We start from the raw sequence: 6,638 nt of genomic DNA, 5'->3' as shown, positions 1-6,638 counted from the left end.
CGCCGGCAAATAAATAAATAAGTGGGCGAAACTTTGGGGGAGGAATAAAGCGACGCGATGCTAAATATACCGCGCCCGCCCGCTGCGGGGAGCGGGCTCCTCGGGAGATGCCCGCATAGCCCGAGTCCCCCTGACATTGGCGGGGGGAGCGGGGCGGGCAGCGCCCTGCCTGCCCAGCCCAAGCCCGGCCCGGGGCCCGGCCCCGCCGCAGGGGAGGCGGAGGCGAGGCCGCCCCGCACCGCACCGCAGCCCCGGCCCGCTCTGCCGCAGGTAACCGGGCTGCCGCTGTCCCAGGCGGGGTTCAAACTCAGCTCCGGCGGGGCGCGTCAAGTTCGGGAGCTGGGGCTGGTCTGGGGGGTCCTTATCGCCCGCGCCGCATTTCTTGCCTTCTCCACCCTGGCCCCCCGCCCCGGCAGCCCGCAGCGCTCTCGCCCTGCCCTTGCGCTGCCGGAGGAGCAGTTTCGGGGATGCCAGTGCGGGTAAGCGCCAGGGCCCTGCTACCGCCCGGAGCGCTCCGGGGGCGAACCGGGGCTCCCCCCGCCCGGCCTCGGCCCTAGTATTTATGAACCCGGTGAAGGGAGGGAAGAGACGGCCAGGAGGTGGCATGGGGTGAAGCGGGGGTGCGATGCGAAGTACGTGTTCTCCTTTCACCCACGCCACCCCCCCCTCAAAAAAAAAAAAAAAGTTATTTAAAACTGTCACGAGAGACCCGGTGAGGGGAGAGAGGGTTTCTGTTTCCTCTTATGATGTTCAGGATTGGTATTATTGTGGTTTTGCCCTTAAAAAACTGCTGTGTTAACCAGCAACGGGACAGAGGGTCTCCTGCCTTTGCAGAAGAATTCTTGAGCAGACCTCAAGGACCGAGCACAATGCAGAACCTTGCAAGAGAGAGAGGACTATCCGGCAGTCCCTTGAATTGAGTGCAAAACCTGAACATAGGCTCTTCTGGGAATGCTGGGGAGAGAAAGAGGCAGGGAGAAAAGGAGAAGAAACTTAATATCTTGGGGGCTGAGGGGAGAGATTGCCTGGTGTGAATGATGATGTGCACTGCTGAGGTAGCGGGGTTCAGGAAGGTCATTGGTGGAGACTGGAAACAGAATTCTAGAGAAGGAGAATTTTCCTAGAGGCTTAATTAAAAATAATCGACTCTGCACATCCTCCTGCTTGATGGGCATGCAGTGGAGGGGGCAGTTGTCCTTGCCTTCTCCACCACAAAAGCTAGCAGTCCAGCTCTCACTGGTGCAGCCTTTCTGCATCCCCCCACTTGCCAGTGTGACTAAACATAAGAGGAGGGAGAGAGACTAGTTTCCACATCTAGCGGGGAAACTGCAGGGAAAAGCTGTGTCCTAAATCCCCACGGACCTTTATGGAACTGACACACTCCAACAAGCCACCCCCTTTTATTTGACTCCGTCAGTCTTTATTGCAAGTTGAAGGACGGGATATAGAAGCTTCAGAGCAGGGTCACATCACTAGTTCTGTACAAACCCACAAAAAGAAACAGTTGCTGCGTGTCAGTCCATGCATTTTGATGTGCAAGAGCAGAAAAACCCCTAACAACAAAGCAGGAAAGTCACTGCTCTCTGGCAAATAGTGCCAAAGCATTTACCCTGTATATCGGGTTTAAGGACACTGCTCTCACACACACACTGCTTATATCAGCGTGAACAACTGCAGAATGACTTGGGAAAAACTGCAGAACTCACCATGTCAAAAATCATTATTCTTTATCAACTCGATCATGGCAGTACCCAGAGGCCCCATTCAGGGCTCACAGTCCCATTGTGTCGGATACTGTAGACACATGTAATAAGAGAGATGGTCTATGCCCAAAGAGCTTATGATCTTAACCCATGATGAAAGACAACAGGTGTGTAGTACAGACCCATGGGGGAAGGATAAGGGAAAAACAGCCTTGAGAATAAAAAGCAACAGGCCTGGCCAGTGACAAGTGTTTGGTGTCAGAAGAAGGTTTTAAGGAGATTTGAAGGAGAACAATAAAGGAGCTTTATGGTTATTAATGGGGAGATTTTTTCAAGCATAATGGCTAACTTGGAAGAGAACATAACATTGCTTATTAGGAAATTGGACTGCTGAAAAGTGCAGGTTTGTGCCACTGGCAGAGGGAATATTGCTGAGAGACCAAAGAGCCTGGTATCTGGTGTGCTCTCAGTCTAGAAGCAACAGGGAAAGAGGCTCCCAGCAACTTTCCAGTGCTTTAAAATTTACATTTCTAGTTCCAGTGAAGAGTATTATGTGGGGTTTTTTCTCTAGTTCAGGCTTCAGTATTTTCCATCTTGTACCTCACACCAGCATACCTTATGAAAAATATCTGACAGTCAAGAAGAAAGTATTGGTATAGTTGCCTTTTTTTTAGAGAACTTAAATGAAAGCCCATAGGTTATTTGCTATAGGAAGTTTAGTGTTATAAAAGTGTTATCTAAGTTGAGGCTTTGATGTCTGAATTACTCATAAGTATCAAAGCCACACATGAATTATGCAGGACATCCCCAAAATTATACCCATCTGTGAGTAGGTGGTGTTCCAACCCTGCTTCACATAAAATGTATGTGTGATGTGTAATGTCAAACTTACTCCTTACAGAAGTTTGGCATTGCTGATAGCTGGGGCTGTATTAAAAACCTACACTTTTATCCCCGAGACACTGAGGCAGGAACATCCCTAGCTCCCCTCTACTCGAGATTCACACCCACTTCCTTTATACCCTCCTGGAATTAAAGACTGCATCTGCCACAGTGAGTCATCAAGAGCTTACTCATCAGCTTTATGCAGGATTTTAACTTCTGAGAGCAGAGTTGGTCAGAAGGATCCTCCATGTCTTGAGGAGTTCCTGGCACACGGTGTCCTCACATGTACCACACTAACGTGACACCTCTGCCAAGTTTTAGATATCGCGACTTTTTAAAAATAAAACTGTTTCACCTGTAGTGTGCCAACCAGCTCACTTTAAATGATCTTTTTACATATCAATTTTTGACTGTCATTTAAAAAGTAAATCAGCTTGCCTGTTTTTTCTTGGTTTATGGTTTTTTTTTCATTCCTCCAAATTGCATAATTTCACTGAGAGTAAAGAATCTTATTCTGGACCTTTTATGCATCTAACTAATTGATTTCCCAGCCTTGCAGATAGACAACTGAAAGAATTACATTATTAAAAAGAGAGGTGTAACAACTTTCCCATAAAATGCATGGCATTTGCCATTTTTACTAAAATGTCTTGAGGCAAAAAACTTTTAAAAGCTTTCTACAAATGGACAAAGATATAAAAATACAAAAAGTAATGCTATTTTCAGTCTTCTTGACAAATAAGGACTTTTAGGGTATTTTGAAGCATGATATAAACCTGGATATAAGACTATTAAGTAATCTCATTTCACTTGAGGCTGCTAGAATGGAGACTTCAAGATATAAACTACTTGTTCTTTAACATAGATAAATAGGAGCAATTTTAGGGCACAAATCATCTGACCTATTCCAGGCGTCTACTTTAGGATGGCATGACTCATGCTCTAAAGATGCTTAGTTCTTCCTCGTGTATGAAGGGAGCCTATATTAGATGTAGACTTCTACATGACAGAGGCCTAGATAGGACTGGATGGATCCCACCTGCTGCATTATACATGTGATTGATAATTTCCCCAGCATGGGTGGTGAGGGCACCAAACTATTAATACAGCTGCACAAATTCACACTCCAAAGAAAACTCAAGTCACCTCAGCAATGAAAAATTACTGAAGGTTATGATTATGAAACATTAGATTGCCTGGAAAAAGCCACAATGTTTGTGAAAATTAAAAAAAAACAAACAAAAAAACCAAATAAACAAAAAACCCAGTGTGAATCAGGTTAATTGGATTAACATAAGAAATGCCTACAAGTTTAGAAAACTTGAGCTAGAGGAATGTATTTGCTTTCTCACTTCAGCGACTGTAGAAAAAAATAGCAGTATTTATTACCAAAAAGATTCCTATAAGAATTCCAGAAGACAACAGAAAAGGGCTTCCTCCCAGTTCATCAAATTTTCACACTAGAGGAGTGTAAAATATGCAGTTTAGACAGAAAACTCCAAGAAAACATCAGTGTCAATGTCACCATGTAATACACAGTGACCGTGGGATATCTGACATGAATTTTTCATGGTGTTGTGGTATTTTGCGTTGCAGAGGAATTAGTGAATTCACATAAATAAGCACTGGCAGAATATGACGATCATAGGGACGGAGTTATCAGGCTCCATGTTCTAAGATACCTTAATTTAAGCACAAAAGTAAAAATATCGCTATCAGTCAGATACAGTCGAGTGCATTGACACGGATGTCAATATAATGTTTTGGAATATGTGTCCTTTTAGGTGCTACTTGAAGGTATACAGGGTGATGTAAGCATGAAAGCTGCCAAATATGTTTGAAATTTCTGTGATGTGTTTATTTGTACGTGGCTGGTATCTGCTGTTTTTAGTAATAAATTGATTTTCCATGATGTTGCAAGTTCCGATAGGTCAAGAGCCAAAGTGACACTGATTGGAAGGAGAAAAGTGGAGGTAATCAGAGTTGCCACGTGTGCAGGTGACTGCAGAGGCCTCCACATGGCAATAAGTTTCTGCAGCACGGCTCACAGAACTCACATGTTCTCACCCTGAGAACATGTTTGTCACTTCCAGTGCTTTGCCTTGTGCACCTTTCCTGCCCAAGCACACAGTGTCTAATCAGAGGTTTCTGGTTTCTTCATGCTCCCGTGCTGTCAGTGCTCATCTGCGGATGCAGGCTCGGGATGGTTTGTCAGCAGGCTACAGTGCATCTCTGAGGCTCTTCCTTTGGCTAATACACTTCCTTTGGAGATAGTTCACCACCTGAAGGATGAGGCAGCATTCGTACACCAACCAAGGCCCAGAGCTTCACCATAGCTGGATGCTACTTACCAGTGCTAGACTGGAGCTGCAGCCACCGATCAGCTTGTCGTCGTCGCCTGCCCAGGGCAGGGAGAAGGTGCCTTTCAGCACCTGCCCAGCTGGGCAGGAGGTGCGTGGGTGGCCCCATTTTTCGCTCCATGTGCGCTGCAGCAGGCACAGCAGCAGCCCAGCGGGCTGTCGCCCGATGGAGAAGGTCCGTGCCAGCTCCATGATGGCTCTACGCCCGCTTTCTGGGATGGCCAAAGGCCTTGATAGCTTTCCCGATGGAAGTGACTGCCTCTCCATCTACGGCTTCGTGGCCAAACAGAAAATTTCCTCCCGAATGGCCCTGACCCGTGGCCTGCAGCGACCACCCGGGGCTGCTCCCCACGTGGGCCGGAGCGGGACCGGGGGCTGCGGGGCAGGGGCAGCCGCCCCGCCGCGCTTGTGCGGGCCTCTCTTGCCCTCTAGCGGGCGAAGCCAGTGGGGCGGCCCCGCCGTGCCCCCGGCCAGCGCTCCCCGTGCCACGCCAGAGCCCGCGGCCCGCCCGGAGCCCCGGCCCCCGCTGCGGGACAGCGCGGCCGCACCACCCCGGCAGGGCGGGCGGCGGGCCCGGGCCGTGCCCTGGCTGCGGGCGGCTTGGCCGGCAGCGCGGCAGGAGGAGAGCTCCAGGGACAGCGCCTGTCCAGGGTGCCGTCAGCACCGCGCAGCCAGAGGCGGGGAGGGGGGCCCAGCGCCACGGTCCCAACCAGCAGAACGAAGAGCTGACGAGCAAGACCATAATGGGGCAGTCAGGGACACCATTCGTCTCTGCGATCCCTTCAGCCGGTCACGGTGGCTGACCGTGTCCCCATGGCTGGGACCAGCTGAGCAACCTATGGAGAGCCAAGGGGGAGCACGGGGCTACACGCACCTCAGTTGCTGGGCAGGCATCGTGTGCCCAGTGCTGCTGAGGCAGGCAGTAGTCGCCGAGGACAAGGGAGCCCTGGGCATGGCCTTGGCATGCAGAGATCTGAGACAGCAGTGAGCCCACAGCTGAGTGGGGTGGAAGTGATGCTGGAGGCTGTGCTTGTGGAAGGGAGGACATCTGTGCTCATGTGGGATGTTCTGACACACCATAAGATCAGCTCTTTAAGTTGTCTATCCCATGTTTACTAAGGATTCTCCTTTTCTGCTAATGAACTAGAAAATATTTCAGTATCCCCATCTCCATCATCTTCTTCCTTACCAGACCCAAATCAGTTATGTATTATCTCCATCTAACAAAAGATCTTACACCATCACTAGGAATTTATGCTGTACAAATGTTTTAGAAAATTTGAATTTCTATTTAAAACCGTCAGGGACTGATTTTCTTCCTGTACTCTTCAGCTTAACTTCATGACTTTATCAGTCTTCCCATTTTGTAAATAAATTTTATACTCGCTCTCCCTTCCCATTTTTAACATTTTTATCAGTATTATATATTGCATTTTTACTCTGACTATTGTTGTAACCACTGAACCACAACACACTTAGAAGTTATTCTTCTCATGAAATACAATTTGTTAACCATCTAACAGAGTTCAGAATTTGGGTTTGTTTTCTTCCTCTCCAAAGCTTTCCTCCTCTCTCATTTATAATTTCTCATTCTTTGGGAAACGATGATACCTCTTGGGTGACTGTCCCCTCTCATTGTGGTTCCTTGAGATAGTGTAGTGATGACAAAGTCCTCTGTTTGCTGGTAGTG

The sequence above is a fragment of the Myiozetetes cayanensis genome, unplaced genomic scaffold (assembly GCF_022539395.1).
Source record: "Myiozetetes cayanensis isolate MyiCay16 unplaced genomic scaffold, myiCay2020 scf5-8, whole genome shotgun sequence".
Classification (NCBI taxonomy): domain Eukaryota; kingdom Metazoa; phylum Chordata; class Aves; order Passeriformes; family Tyrannidae; genus Myiozetetes; species Myiozetetes cayanensis.
Note: the sequence above shows the minus strand (reverse complement) of the source record.